At 43.1% G+C, this 16,166-nt stretch overlaps 1 protein-coding gene across 2 annotated transcripts in view; it reads right to left on the reverse strand.

Moving 5' to 3' along the window:
- Nucleotides 1-102, reverse strand: part of GLIS1 (GLIS family zinc finger 1) — a 208,813-nt gene extending 208,711 nt beyond the window's left edge. For both annotated transcript variants that reach the window (XM_036026122.1, XM_028513096.2), the window contains exon 1: nt 28-102. The gene's annotated coding sequence lies outside the window, so the exon portion shown is untranslated. The remainder of the gene's footprint in view (nt 1-27) is intronic.
- Nucleotides 103-16,166: the final 16,064 nt, after the last annotated feature.

Genomic DNA, 16,166 nt, shown 5'->3' on the forward strand with positions numbered 1-16,166 from the left:
CGCGTCACCGGTTGCACCTCCTCTCACCTAGCACCAGCCACAGCAGCTCGCGGGGATCACGGCTCGCCGCGCCTCTACTGGCGCCGCAACCCCCGCAGCCGCAGCAGCCGCAGCAGCAACAGCACAGCGTCCTGCGGGGCGGCACCCGGGGGTGGGGAGGGAGGCGGGACTAAGGTCTGCCCGACAGCCACTCTGGCCACTGTCTCATTGAGGCTGCCCCGCCGAGACCAATCGTGCCTCGAGGGCGGGGTCTCTTTGCTTGGGAGGGGCCTGGGCGGGGCTCTGCAGAGCGTTTGACAGGCCTTAGCAACCAGAGCCCAACTCTGCCCGCCGCCCTGCCGCCAGAGAGTGGGCCAGGCCAGTGGGGCGGCGCCACTGGTGACAGAGTCTAGGCTCTGTCGTTGGGAATGGTCTGGCCTAAGCGGTGGAGAGAGCATCAGGTGAACCTGCTCAGCCCAACTGTGCCTCCGTCTTTCCCAGTGGCTGGGGCAGGACCCTTCTGTCCCCAGTTTTCTTCTCAAATGGGAAGGTTGAAACCTAAGGGAGAGGTAATAGATGTAAAAGCTCTTTAAAAGTTTTCTTGCAGAACCCAGCCTACTCACTTAAGAGCTCGCACAGATTTCACGGCGAAGCAAAATTGAGACCAGAACCTAGAGCTCTTGGATCACTTCTTACATTTCTGTTTTTGTGGCGTTTCTCACCAGAAAAAACCCTGGGTAGAGGACCTCAAACTCCAAGGAAAAAGGGCAAACAAGCAAAAACAGAATCCGGGATCCCGACTAGAAAATAGAATCTGCAAATCTGTCTGGGGGTGGGGCCCCAGCGCCTAGAATTTTAGCGAGGTCCTAGGAGAGGCTTACAGCCCTGGGGATGGAGAGGCTTACAGCCCTGGGGGTTGAGACCCACTCATTTAAGTTCCCCCTGAGCCTGAAGCCCAGTTCCCCTGCATTCTGGGCTCCCCTCACAGACAGCAGTGTCTCTGTGAGCCCTGCCCAGTCTGTGGAAAGAACACTGGACAAAGAACAAGGCTTCAGGGCGACTGGAAGCAGTGGCTCAGTTCCCTTCTCTGAGCCTCAGTTTCCTCCTGTGCAAAATGGGGTTGTTCACGCAGACCCAGCGCATCTGCCAAGGTTACTGGAGGATGAGGCAAGGTCTCTGAGATGGTCCCTGCATTTCATCCTGGCATGCCTCCTCTGCACTCTTTGCTAGTGACTTGGGAGGGCTCCAAGCTCCTGTCTGGCTTCATGCTCTTGGAAGGAAGGGGTCTGTCTGTTTGGCCCTGGTCTCAAATTGAAAAATGTATATGGACAGGTCTCACAACACAGGATTCTGCAGAATAGTATACCTTAAGCAGCATCCCCAGAGTCCTCAAAAACCAGGATTTTAGAATCACAGAATCCTAAAATCTGATTTCCTGTAAATAATTAACATAGCATCTTACCTTAGAGAGCAATAATGATAGGAAGGACCTGGAGATCGAGTTAGACCCACCTCACATGCAGAGGATAGAAGATGTGACTGGCACACAGCGGTATGGCAGGTGTGGCAGAGCCGGTGCTTAAATCCAGGCCTCCAGACTCCCAGTCCAGTGCTCTTCCTCACTACCAACCACAATTCCCCTAATAGGTACAAGATATCAATCAACCCCATCCATACACAGGCCAAGGGCCAAGACCTGCCTGCATAGGGCATCTGAAAGACCTTGCCTGTGTCTGGGGATTTAGAGTTGGAGATGGTTGCTACTTTTATGGCAGGAGGGGAAGAAATAGAAAGAAGCAGGTGGCTTACCAACCCCTCCCACATGTCACCAGGTGCTCCTCCCTCTCCCCTCCACACTTCTGAAGTTCCAGTGCTGGCTCATATACTTCAGAGCTTTGTATGTGATGTTTCTTACGCTGACACTTTTCTTTCTTGCCCATCTTCATACTCCTTCCTATGAATCATTCAATGTGGCTTTAGGCAAATCATAACCTTGACTTGGACCTCAGTTTTCCCTTCAAAAGATGAGAAGGTAGAAGATCATTGGCCTTTCCAATTCTACCCTTCAGTGAGCCCAGGAGCTGGGTCCTCTGCCCTTCCTCCCTTGCCACAAACATATGCTCAAGCACCGGACACAGGATTCTGAAAACATTTGCTGAATAAGTAAGTCACTTAACCACCTGGAACTGTAGGTGAAGGCCTCCGAGTTTCCAAGATGCAGCAACAGCTCATTCAGTTATTCTTTACTGGGCACCCTGAGCCAGCCCCCATATCCGAGCTAGGGACATGGAGATCCTGTCTTCCCCCAGTGAATGGTACCCAGACCCGCCCCACCAGGACCATTGAGTTTGTGAAGCCTGGCAAAGCAATGAGAAAGTTAACCTGCTCAATAAAATGAACTTCTTAAGCACTGTATATCACAGGACCCTGTGGGTATATACAGAATCCAGTGGGTATATGCATTTTGTTTTTCTAGAAGGAAACACAAGAAAGTGTTAACAGGGGTTAACCCTAACAAGGGAATAGAGGACCAGGGGAAGCCTGCACTTTTCATTTTATACTTTTCTGAACTGTGTGTATTTTTTGACCACATATATTATCCTCCCTCCCTTTCAACAGGGGTCATTTAAGTAGTAGGATTATAAGCTATATTTTTCTTTAAACTTTTGGTATTAAAATAAAACCCATTAATATTTTAATTGTCAAGAACAAAACAAAGCAAAACAAATAAAACCCACCCCTCCCTTTAGCAGACCAGACAATAATGTGTGCTTTTTTACACGCCATGTTCTAGCTCCAGCTGTCCTTTGCCCTCCAGTCCCACACACAGTCTAGCCTGTCTACGGGATATCTCCATCTGGATCCACCTGCAAGAGCAAACATCATGCTTTCTTTTCCGACTTTGCTCCCCATCCCGATGTCTCTACCTGGGTGAATGGCCCCAGGGTCAAGTCCCCCAGGTCAGAAATGTGAGAATCATCCAGGGCCCCTGCTCTCCCACACTCCCATATCTGATTTGCCATAAATCCACTTACTGAGCACCCCTCTTTTATCCTCTCTACTACATTTCTTCCCAACTCTTCTTCCCACCCCCAGCCTCACCCTTTTCCCACCACCGGCCTCATCTTACTCTCTATCATTCATTTTCCATCCTGGTCTCCCTGTGAATCTCTAAAGCATAGATCTGACTAGGAAATCACTTCCCTGTTTAAGCCAATGATCCCAGTAGTCATCTAAATAAACTCAAATCATTTTCTCACCCTTCTGCTTAGCCCAAGCCTATGTTCCAAGCGACCTGAAATGTTTTTTGCATCTCCTAGAAGCCAGAACATACATTCATGCCTTCAGAGCTTTGTATATGATATTTCCTGTACTAACACTTTTCCCTCTCATCCATCTTCATCCTTCCCTATGAATCATTTAATACCTAGCTCAAGTGTCGCTTTTTCACAGAAGCTTTCCCTGAATCCACTGGCCAGAATTATTTTCTTCCTACACACTCTCACAGCAATCTCTGCTTCATTCTATCTCAGAACGTCTCATACCATTTTATAACTACCTATTTAACAGTTTGTCTCTCCTTCTGGACTGACAGCTCTCAAAAAGTAGAGGCAGCCTTTTGTCTTTGTAACTTCATAACCTAGAATAGATTCTGGCACAAAGTCAGCACTAGATAAATGTTTATTGAATGCTGATTGAATTATTAAAGACTGCCAGTACTTGCTTTGCTTGCCTGAATTTCTAGCTAAGTCCCTTTTCACCCTAACATGTTCTCTCTCTGCACCATTGTGAAAATGTCAAAAATAGACATTTCTGTGTGTCTAGGGTCTTCTGTGATCTAGAGACATGAGGAAGGAGAAGAAACAGAGGTGAGGAATGTCATACTGCTTACCCTGCCCTCTTTCCTGCAGCAAAGAGAGAAATGACATTCACCGGGGAAGCTACTATGCGCTGGGTCGTATCACCTCACACTCTCTACATGTGACCTCATTTTATCCTGACATCTTGATAGAAAGAGGTCATTTCCCCCACCTTACAGGTGAGAGAATAAAAATTCAAAATCAAGTGATTTGCTAAAGTTCTCAGTCAGGGGTACCTGCCTTCCCTAAATCTATGGCCAACTGAATTTTGGTAAGAATCCCAAGACCTCTCATTAAGCAAAGAATAATCTCTTCAGCAAATGGTGCAAAGACAACGGGATATCCATAGTTAGATGAAATTGGACCCCTATCTCGTACCATATACAAAAAAACCACCAAAAACCCAAAACTCAAAATGGATCAACTTTCTAAAAACAAGAGCTAACAAACCATAAACACTTAGAAGAAGGAAATACAGGGGTAATCTCTGTGACATTGGATTTGGCAACAGATTCTTGGATGTGACACCAAAACCACAAGCAACAAAAGAAAAAAACAGGACTTCATCAAATTAAAAACTTTTGTGCAGCCCTGGCTGGTGTAGCTCAGTGGACTGAGCTCGGGACTGCAAACCAAAGAGTTGCTGGTTCGATTCCTAGTCAGGGCACATGCCTGGGTTGTTGGCCCGGTCCCCAGTAGGGGATGTGCAAGACACAACCATATATTGATGTTTCTCTCCCTCTCTCATTTCCCTCCCCTCTAAAAAATAAAAACTAAATAAAATTTAAAAAACACTTTTGTACATCAAAAGACAAAATGAAGATAGTGAAAAGACAAGCTACAGAATGGGAGAAAATATTGCAAATCATACATCTAATAAGGTCTAGTATTTGGAATATATAGAACTCTTACAACTCAACAATAAAAAGACAAACAACCCACCCAAAAAATGGGCAAGGAGCTTAAATAGACACTTCTTCAAAGAAGATACACAAATGGCCACAAGTACATGAAAAGATGCTTGAATTATTTAGTCAATAGAGAACTGCAAATCAAAACCACAATGACATATTACTTCATACCCACCTGATGGCTATAATTAAAAAAAAAAAAAAAAAACAGAAAATAGCAAGTGTTGGCAAGGATGTGAAAAAAATTGGGATCCTCATATATTGCTGGTAGGAATATAAAATGGCTCAGCCACTGTGGAAAACAGCTTGATGGTTCCTCAAAACATTAAACCTAGAATTACCATGTGACCCAGCAATTCTTCTCCTAGTTACACAGAACGTTGCTGTGGAAACAGTCCATATGTTCACCAACAGATGAATGGATAAACAGATTTTGGTGCACATATGCAATGGAATATTTTTCAGCCATAAAAATGAATGAAGTACTGATACATACTGTAACACGGATGAACCTTAAAAACATTATGCTGTGTGAAAGAAGCTAGGCACCAAAGTTCACGTATTGTATGATTCCACTTATGTGGACTTCATAGGCAAAGCCATAGGGGCAGAAAGCAGACTGGAAGTTGCCAGGGGCTGGGTGGGGGGCCAATGGGGAGTATCCATTTAACAAGATAGATTTCCTACAAGAAATGTAAATTTGAGGGAAGTTAGATAGAGGTGATGGTTACATAACATTTTGTGTATACTAAATGCCACTGAATTGTCTACTTTTAAATGGTTAATTTTATGTTATGTGAATTTCACTGCAATAAAAACATTTAATTTAATTAAAATTAGAAAGATTGCCTACCTGAGTCCAAAGCCTGGGCTTCCTTCACTGAACTTCAGGGCTTTCATTAAGGGAAGTCCACAGAATGACTTCTATAATGGTTGGAACTCCAATATTGTCAAACAGAGGGACATGAACAAGTCACCATCCCTGGCTCCTCAGTACTTCACCTGCCAATTAAAGATGATAGTGCCTGACCTGCCAGGACTTGTGGAGACTCAATTAAAAGGTGGGAAAAGATAAAATCAACCAGACAATGAGAGGCAATGACAATGATCAATGAAATATACAACTTATTTCCACACCATTTCTAGAGTTTATCTTATAACTCAAAGATGCTCTTTTTTAAAACAAAACAAACAAGAACCCAAAGAATCCCAATATGACATACAGGCACAAAAAGCCAGTAAAGATGTTTGAGATGAAACTTCACATATGATTAGGAAGTCCTAGCAAATGTAGTAAGGAAAGAAAAAAAAAAGACATGCAGGTTGGAAAGGAAGTAATAAAACTCCCTATTGACAGGCAAAATGGTCATGTATGACCATCTACGTGGAAAATTCCATGAAATCTACTCCTCCACAAAAGCCCCTAGAACTAACCAATGAATTCATCAAGATTGCAGGACACAAGATTAATATTTGAAAATCTATGGTAATTACCCTGGCTGGTGTAGCTCAGTTGATTGAGCGCGGACTGGGAACCAAAGTGTCCCAGGTTCGATTCCCAGCCAGGGTACATGCCTGGGTTGCAGGCCATAACCCCCAGCAACCGCACATTGATGTTTCTCTCTCTCTGTCTATCTCCCTCCCTTCCCCTCTAAAAATAAACAAATAAAATCTTTAAAAAAAAAAAAGAAAATCTATGGTAATTATATATACTAGCAATAAACCATTATAAATTTTAAATTTTTTAATTATTTTATTTATTTATTTTTAGAGACGGGGGAAGAGAGGAAGAAAGACAGAGAAACATCAATGTGTGGTTGCCTCTTCTGCACCTCCTACTGGGGACATGGCCCACAACCCAGGCATGTGCCCTGACTGGGAATCGAACCAGTGACCCTTTGCTTCGCAGTCTGGTGCTTAGTCCACTGAGTCACACCAGCCAAGACATAAATTTTAAATTTTTAAGTTCCATTTATAACAGCATTTAAAATGATATAGTTAGATATAAATATAAGAAAATATGTGCAGAATCTATATGATGAAAATAACAAAGCCCTGATAAGAGAAATCAAAGAAGATCTAAATAAGTGAACAGGAGTATTATGCTCATGGCTTGGAAGACTGAAAACTATTAAGATGTCAACTCTTCCCAAATCAATCTATAAGTACAACACAACTTCAATCAAACCCAGCAGATTTTTTTGATAGAAACCAACAAGCTGATTCTCAAATTTATTTGGAAAGGCAAAGGAACTACAATATGCAAAAACAATTTGAAAAAGAAAAAGTTGGAGGATGCACTACTTGATTTTAAAACTCACTGTAAAGCACCCTGGCCATTGTGGCTCAGTTGGTTGGAATATTGTCCCTTAACCAAAAGGTTGTAGGTTCAGTCCCCAGTTCTGGTGTGTACAATCCCTGGTCCGAGCACATATGAGAGGCAACCAATTGATGTTTCTCTCTTGCATCGATGTTTGTCTCTCTCCCTTCCTCCCTCTCTAACAGCAATGAAAAAAATGTCCTCAGGTGAGGATAAAAAGTAAATAAAATAAAAATAAAATTCACTGTAAAGCTACAGTAATCAAGACAGTGTGATATTGGTAAAAGGATATAAACATAGATCAATGGAACAGAATGTTCCCTAATATATGGAAACCCACATAAGGCCAGTAGATTTTGTCAAAATTACCTCTATCAACAAATGGTACTAGAACAGCTGCATATACAAGTGCAAAAAAAGAGAACTTGGACCTACACTTCACATGTTATACAAAAATTAACTCAAAATGGCTCATACTGCAAAGCTACACTTTCTAGAAAAAAGCCTAAAAGAACATTTTTGTGACTTTGGGTTCACTAAAGAGAAATTAGGTATGATACCAAAAGCATAATCCATAAAAAAATAATTGTTAAATTGGACTTCATAAAAAATTTGAAATTTTTGCTCTGCAAAAGCCACTGACTGTTGCTGCCCTGACCAGTGTAGCTCAGTTGGTTGGGCATCATCCTGCAAAGCCAAAAGTCGCCGGTTTGATTCACAGTCAGGGCACATGCCCGGGTTGCAGTCTCGGTCACCAGTCGAGGTGCGTGCAAGAGGCAATCGATTGATGTTCCTCTCACACATCAGTGTTTCTCTCCCTCTCTTTCTTTCTCCCTTCCCCTCTCTCTAAAAATAAATAAATACATGAATACATAAATTTACTTTAAAAAGATACTGTTAAAAGAATGAAAAAAAACTGAAAGAAAATACTTGCAAATCAAATATCCAACAAGTTACTTGTATTCAGAATATATAAAGACATTTTACAACTTAATAAACAGAAGGCAACCAAAGTTTTAAATGGGCAAGAGACCTGGACAGAGACTTTACCAAAAAATAGGCAGATAAAAAATAAGTGCATGAAAAGACGAGCAGCAGCATTAGTCATCAGGGAACGCAAATGTAAAATAAAGCACACTGAGACACCACTACACACCGATGAGAGTGGTTAAAATTTAAAAATAAAAAAAAAACACCAAATGCTGGTAAGAATGTGAAGCAACTCTAACTCTCAAACATTGCTGGTAGAAATGCAAAAAGGTACAACCACTTCGGGAAACAGTTCGATATTTTTCTCATAAAGTTAAACACAATACTCATGATATGGCCCATACAAGCCAGCAAGTCCACTCCCAGTATTTCCCCTCGTAAATGAAAATCTATGTTTATACAAAAATCTGTACATAATGAACTTTATTTGTAATCCTCAAAAATGGGAAACCAAATGTCCCTCAAGTGCAGAGTGGATAAACTGTGGTAAATCCACAGAATGGAATACTGCTCAACTTAGCTATGGATGTACATAACATGGGTGAATCAAATGCATTATGGCAAATAAAAGAAGCCAGACTCAAAAGTCTACACACTGTATAACTCTATTGATACAATATTCTGGAAAAGGCAAAATTAGACAGAACAGATCCGTGGTTGCCAGAAGTTAAGGACTGGAAAAGAGCTGACCTCAAAGGAATTGAGGGAAGAGTGGGGAGCTAGGGGGCATGACCAAATTGTTCTGTATCTTGATTCAATGCATTTTTCAAAACTCAGAGATCTGCACACTGTAGATTTTACTGTATGTAAATTTAACAAACAATATTTTGAGTCAAGTTGATTATTTTTGACATCAGAGTCTCTTCTGAATGAAGCTTCAGGTTAATCACTCTAGAAATGGGAACTGTTACATGGCTTGGGAAACCAAGTTCTATCAAACTCACTTCCTCTGCTTCTCCTTCCTTTCTCCCCTCTCCATCCTATGTATTCCCTTACATGAATGGTGATACCACCAAACTGGGACCCTAGGGGTTATCCTAGGCCTTGTTCTCTCTCTTCACCCACATTCAGACTCGAGGCTTGAGCTTCCTACCTATGTATCCTTCTGGAAGTGCTCCTTCTCTCTCCCACCTCCCCAGCTGTGGCCCTCATCAGGCCTCACCATTTCTTGCCTGAATCACCTGACCAGCTTCTCATCCGGGTCTCCCTTCCTCTAGCCTGGCTCCTCCAATCGACCCTCCTCTTTACAGCTAGATCCAGCCATGCTGCTCTCCAAGCTTATAGCCTTCTGAGTGTCCCTGGCATTTTGGGGGCAGCTATTGTTTTATTTGCCACTGTAGCCCTGTTACCAAGCACAGTACCTAGTGTCAGTGCACACTCAGTGAAAAGATGGTTGAATAAATGTATAAATTAATAGAGTGTATAAAGGAGCTGTAATTGGGTTTGCAGGCCCTCCAGAAACTCATTCAGAGAGGTCAGAATGGCGGGAGGAAGCAGCAAGGTGTGTGGTCCAGAGCAGCCTTCATCCTGATTCAACATTGTTGACTGAGCATCTACCACGTCCCAAGCACTGTCCTAGGTGCCAGAGATTCACAGTTCTTCCATCCGAGGGTAGACACTTAGTATTCATACAAGCGAATGCATCCTTACAAACAGAAGGCCCTGAAGGAGAAATATTCCATGCTATGAAAGGAAGTGAAGCAGGAGGAGGGTCAGAGGCTTAATGGAGGATGTGATGATTAAGACCTCAGAGGATAAGAAGTGACCAGTTGTAGAGTTGAGGAAGAGCATTCCTGCAGGTGGAACAGCACATGCCAAAGTCCTGGAACCAGAGGAACGAAGACCCCTTCCCAGCAGCAAAAGGAGGATGGGGGACTGGAGCCACAGAGCAAGGGGAGAGGAGGCACCCAATGACACCAGGAAGCTAAAGGGCTGGATCCAAAATCCACGAAGGATTGTAGGTGGAAACTGACATGATCAGATCAGTTCTGCAAATACTCTCACTGTTGTATGGGAGAAAAAACAGACAGAGGAAGGGGCAAGTGTGGGTGCTAGGAGCACAGCCAGGAGAAGTCCCAAAGAGAGGTGCTGAGGAGCTGAGCCTGGGAGCCGGGGGTTGGTGGAAATGGGGAGAAACAGCTGCAATACAGCTTTATTTCCGAAGTGAACTTGACAAGCTTGGGTGATGGGAATGACAGGGAATAAAGAGGGAAAAAGTCTGGGTGTCTGGAAGACTAGTAGTTTTCAAGCTTGGAACGCCCCCTGGGTAGCCCAAGGCATTCTTCATCCTTAATGGTGGCTTCCAGAAGCAAAAAAAAAAAAAAAAAAGAAAGCCACAATTGCCAGGCCACTAAGTTATACCCCTTCTTCAGTCTCATTACTATGCAACTGCTTTTCCATAAAAACATTAATTAGTTTTTCAGCAAGCACATCACTGTATTTGCACAAAAACAGAATCAGACAATATAAAATGCACATCATATGCTGCCAATGAGGACAGTAAGATTTGACAACTTGAAAAGATATAAGGGAGCGTATCAGTTATCCATATAGAAGGGGCCTGTTATTTATGGAAGCACAGAGAACCATGTCCTGTGGCAGTTCCTTTGCTATACATTATTGCAGATGGCACAACAGACACATTCAATACAGACAACCACCCTATGACGAGGGTAGTGTTGTCTTTTCTGAGAAGACAGATGAGAAAACGACACCCGGATCTGTGAAGTGACTTGCCCAAGGTCTCAGCTAACAAGTGGCGGACTCAGGGTTCAGTCACAGGTCTACCATGCCCTAAATATCTGGATCTTTCCTTTGGGCCACCATACCTCATTTACAACTGACCGGGAGCATTCTGACACCTGACTCTCCTTTTCTTTCATCCAGAACACCTTTGTGCCTGACCACTCCCACCCGGACCCAGGCATGTCTCCAAGGCTCACCTCATTGGCCTCTCTTCCACGTAGCCAGCTTCCCCTCTCAACCAATCACCAAACACGTAAGGCCCCTCTCCAGGCACTTATTCTCTGCCTGATTACATAACCTATTTGTGTATTACTGCACTCCCAATAATAAACCGCAGACCCCGTGAAGGCACAGACTTTAATGTGTGTGGGAGAGAAGCGGTAGTGTGTGTATTTGAACATATGTCCTAACTTTTTCAAACAGGTCAGAAGTTGAGAAATGAGGCTACAACAAATGTAATATGGAGTAAGAAATGGATAATTGTCCTGACCGATGTGGCTTGTGTGGCTCCGTTGGTTAGGTGTCAGTCTGCAAAGCAAAAGGCCGCCAGTTTGACTCCCGGCTGGGGGTGTGCCTAGTTTGTGGGTTCAGCCCCTGGGTGGGGTGAGAGCAAGAGGCAACCAACTGACGCTTCTCCCTCACATCAATATTTCTCTCCCTTTTTCTCTCCCACTGCCTTCCCCTCTATCTAAAAATAATAAAACCTTTTAAAAATAGGATAGTTGTTTATTCAAATTTTTATTTAAAATTTTTATTATAAGATAATCAAGTTTACCCAGTACATGCTAGTATTATATGTCATGTTTCTTTTCAGGCATATGTTAAAATAATCTGTATCTATATGTATATGCAGAAAGCATTCTGAAAAATAGGATGATATCGTATCCATGAAGTAGTTTGAAATGAATCTTTCAATTACAAAAATCAGTTTTAAGACATTTAACTGACATCTTCTTGCATAAACTTTTCAAGACTTTTTACCTTTTATGAAAACTATACTTACCTTATTATATGACAAATGTGAAGACTCGTGCAATGTCACAGTTAGAAGGGAACTTAAAAATCATTCAGTCCAATTCTTTTATTTTGCAGTTAGACAGAGGTTTAGTGATGTGATTTTAGTAACGTCATACAGCTAGATAGCGCCACAGACAAGACTAGAACTCACTTCTTCCAAAAATCAAACTCTGGGGTAAACACTACACTGGCAGCCTATCTTAATATTCATTCAAAAGCCCAGTAACAGTACCCTGACTTTATTTAGGGGTCACACACAACCTCTAAAACACATACCCTAGACTCCCTTGCACACAGATGTAGCCATACTTCAGCCAAGGAGATACAAGGATAAGTGTTTGCACTTTTAGGAAGTCCCTTAAAAAGGGAGCGGGTCTACCATTCTCCCTCCTCTTCTTCCTTCTTGGTGCCTGAAATGCAGATATGATGACCCTAGTTCTGGCAGGCATGTGGGACCATGAGGATGAGGACCACACCTTGGGGGCAGGTTCGTCGAGAGCTTCTCTGAATGAGCCTGGATCCCTGATAACCTTCCTGAGGACTGCTGGCAGAACGGTTGTGGAGTATGAAAGAAAACAAGTCATTAGTATTGACTCCAAGGCTTCTGGCCTGAGCAGCCGGTAGCATGAAAAGCCATTTACTGAGATGGGAGAGGAAGGGGCCTACGGGAGTAAGTAAGACAGGTTAGTTAGGTTTGACTGCATACAACTGAAAAGCTCAAAATAATAGCAGCTTGAGTTAACATAGAAATTTACTTTTCACATAAAAGAAGACCCAGAAAGAGGTCGTCTCACCCACTCTTTCTTCGTAATAGACCCAGACCCGCCTGTCTCTCACCGCTTGCACTGCCCACGCTGATCCCGGGCACTGTCCTCTCTCACCTGGCCAACAGCAGTGGCCTCCTGACTAGTCTCCCCCCCACGCCTTCATGCCTACCCACCACCTCCTCTCCCCAGTCTGTTTTCCAGCCGGACTTAATTTCTTAAAACACAAGTGGGCCCAGATGATGTACTATAGAATTATATGCCTTAAACCTACGTAATTTTATTAACCAATGTAACTCCAATAAATTCAATTAAAAATAAAAACATAAGCGGGCCCATGTTCCTCCTTTGCTCAGAACTTTCCAATGGCTGCCTCTGACTCAGAGTAAGACCAAAGTCCTTATTGTGGACTACCAGGCCTGATGCCATCTGGTCCCCTCCTATGGCTCTGACCCCTCCTCCCACTCTCCCCCTCGCCCACTGTGCCCAGACGCCCTGTCCTCATTGCTAGCCCTTGAACTTGTCAAGCACACTCTGGGCTCGGGGTCCTTCTGCTTTTGGGAACTCTGACCCCGGACAGCGACCTACACTCTTTCTTATCTCACTCAGGCCTCGGACCAAAAATTGCTTCATCAGGAAGGCCTTCTCTGTCTCCAAGACAGGGTCCCATCCTCCTGTCTACTTGCTCTTCAGAGCGCTCACCACCACGGCACGTTTGTTTATGTTCATTGTCTATCTCCCCCACGAGCTTTGTTACTCTGAGCTACTCTGCTGTCCCCGTGGAAGCTTGTTAAACATTTGCTGACAGCAACAACAACAAAGCCAACTCCATCTTATTAGTTAACTGAGAAGCTCTAAAGGGGTAATAGGGTTTTCTGTTCTAATAATAATAAGCACAGTTCATAGCAACCACAAAACATTAAAAAACTAGACATAAGGTTAGTAGACAGCAGTGCATCAGGCCGCTTTGTCAGACGTCTCCAGAACCACGCGTCCGCCGAGAGCAGCCCCAAAGACACGCAGCCTTTTCTCGCTGTTCTCGCATGACCTCTTCAGTGAGAACAGGGGGTCACACTGACCACGCATTATCTGGTGATGAACACAGCTGTCTTCTCATAACTCTCCAGCCTTTATGGAAAATCCTGGTTAAAACATGAATAAATAAAAGCCCACTAAAACAGATTTATCTTTTCATTCACAAACAAGCTATTTCTTTCAAAGTTAGGAGGTTTTTCTGTTGAACTTGCAAAATGAAAAAAGAAATGTTTGTAGTAAACTTTACTCCTGAAAGTAGGTTTTCAGCTTGAGACATTTTTAGAGACAATATATGACTAATATTTGTTTTCATGTGGAGAAGGAGCAAAGTCTGATGGAACATCACAGCCCCCACCTCCAAAGAAGACTAAGAAGTCTAGCTTCTTCAAAAAAATAACAGGCTGGAATTTGCAAAGGGAACAAAGCAAGCTGTTTCTAAGGATTTGTTTCAAAAATACAAACTCCTCTCATACATTCCTGGTGACTGTTGCTTCAAGCTGCTAAACTATTACTTCTTTGTGGGGGTGGCGGGGGAAGCAGAGCTCCCAAGGAAACGAAGAGCCTGGCTTTGAAGCTGGATCTCCCTGCATCTGAATCCCATCTCCACTAGCTACGTCCTTGGGCAGATCATCTCACTTCTCCTGCCTCTGTCCCTCTTCTGGAAAACGTAGGTAATCTTCACAACACCCCTGGAAGAGAAGCGGCTGTTAAAAATAAGTGTGTGCAGAGTGCAGAGCACAGAGTCCAGCACCCACTAGGTGCTCAATAAATAGTACTGTTACCACTCCCATGAGCAGTGATCTACAGAAGCCCACTGAAGCCATCAGCACTGGCGAATGCACCATATAAAAACAACTGATTTTTAAAGAACACCAGAAGATACCAAAAGTACAAATAAAAAAACAAAGTCTCCCACCAGTACTATGAATAAAACCTCCCCCAAACAAAAGAGGTGTGGTCGGGAGACAATTTTTCCTCTAACAACTTTGAAATAGTGACCTCTGCTGGCCCATGGAAAACATGAGTTTTTCAACCAACGTTGTCATGAACGAGCAAGGGCTGAGTTGAGTCAGCCAGGCTCGGTCCCTGTCCCTGGAACAAAAACCAGGTGTTGCATTACAAGGGACAGAACTCGTCACAAGGGTTACCACGATGTAATTGGGATGTTAACAAAATTAAAGCCTGGCCTTTCCATTTGCTCATCCGCCCAGAAGATTCTTTTTTTTTTGCAAACCCTGTAGTCTCCTATTTTTAAAATGTCATAATTGCATGCAAATGTTACAGCTGAAAAACAACACAAGGGGCATTAAAAATCAATCTTCCATGTAAGCCTCAGATTTTCCAGCATGAAGATCCAAAAGCAGAAGTGGTGACAAATGTGTAGAAAATAGAGTGAAAAAGTCAGAATGCATCATTAAGAATATTAAAACAAAAGGAGGGGGAAAAATCTTTGGGAACACATGTCTAATTCAGCTGGGGTAAACAGCCAACTACAAAGAAGGCTTTTAAAAACCTTGCAAACCTCTTACAGATATGACCCAGAAATCCAATTAGGAAGCAGTCATGACCCTTTCCTTCGGGCAGAAATATGCTTCATGGAAGAGGCTGCTCAAGAGTCTACTGGCTGGGATGGTTGAACATGAAACACATTCCCACCTCTTAAAAGTGTGAAACAACAGAGGTCGCAAACTGGCAGCCACAGAACCATGTAATTTGGCTTGGCACTCACGGTATTATTTTTTTTAATTAATTAGTTTCCAACACTTTAAAAATGGAGATTTCACATCAAAATCTGAATTCTTGCCTTCTGATAAACAAATGGGGAAATCTAGACATACCAGGCAAGCACCGTCCCCGTGGCAACTACCAACCAGGGCCGGGCACCGGCACAGTCATCCCTTCAGAGGGACGCGGGCCCTCTCCAGTTTGCCATGGCCGGCCCCACTCCTGCCACCTGCCTGGCTTTTGTAAACACTTGAGTTTGAGACCCTGGGTTTCTAACAACCCAAAGGCACTAAACTGACTTCAGTTTAAACAACCATCAACCGTGTGCAAGGTACTTTAGTAGGCACTGGGGATAAAAAGAATTAAACACGACCTCTGAGCCCAAAGAACTCACAGATCACTGTTCCCAGCGAGGGCACACAAACTGGTTATTATAATATGCTAAGACGTGCATTGAAAAGGTACAGAAGTGGTAAAAACTAAAGTAATTCAATTCACTTTTTACTTTTGTGTGATAGATAATATTTGGCTCACTGATGTTCAGATTTTTTTTTCTAACACATGCATTTAAGGGTACAAATTTACCTCTAAGCTTGGCATTAGCTATAGCTCACAGGTTTCCACATGTATATTTTTATTATCACTCCTTTAAAAACATTTTTCTAACTCCCACCTATGTGATTGCTTCTTTTACCTGTGGGGCAATTTTAAATGTATTTCTTAATTTCCAAACACAGAATGTTCTATCATTTTAACCCATCTTTAATTGCCTTACAAACATACTCTAAATCAGGGGTGTCCAAACCATGGCCCACAGGCT

This window comes from Phyllostomus discolor, chromosome 5 (genome assembly GCF_004126475.2).
Source record: "Phyllostomus discolor isolate MPI-MPIP mPhyDis1 chromosome 5, mPhyDis1.pri.v3, whole genome shotgun sequence".
In the NCBI taxonomy this organism is placed as follows: Eukaryota; Metazoa; Chordata; class Mammalia; order Chiroptera; family Phyllostomidae; genus Phyllostomus; species Phyllostomus discolor.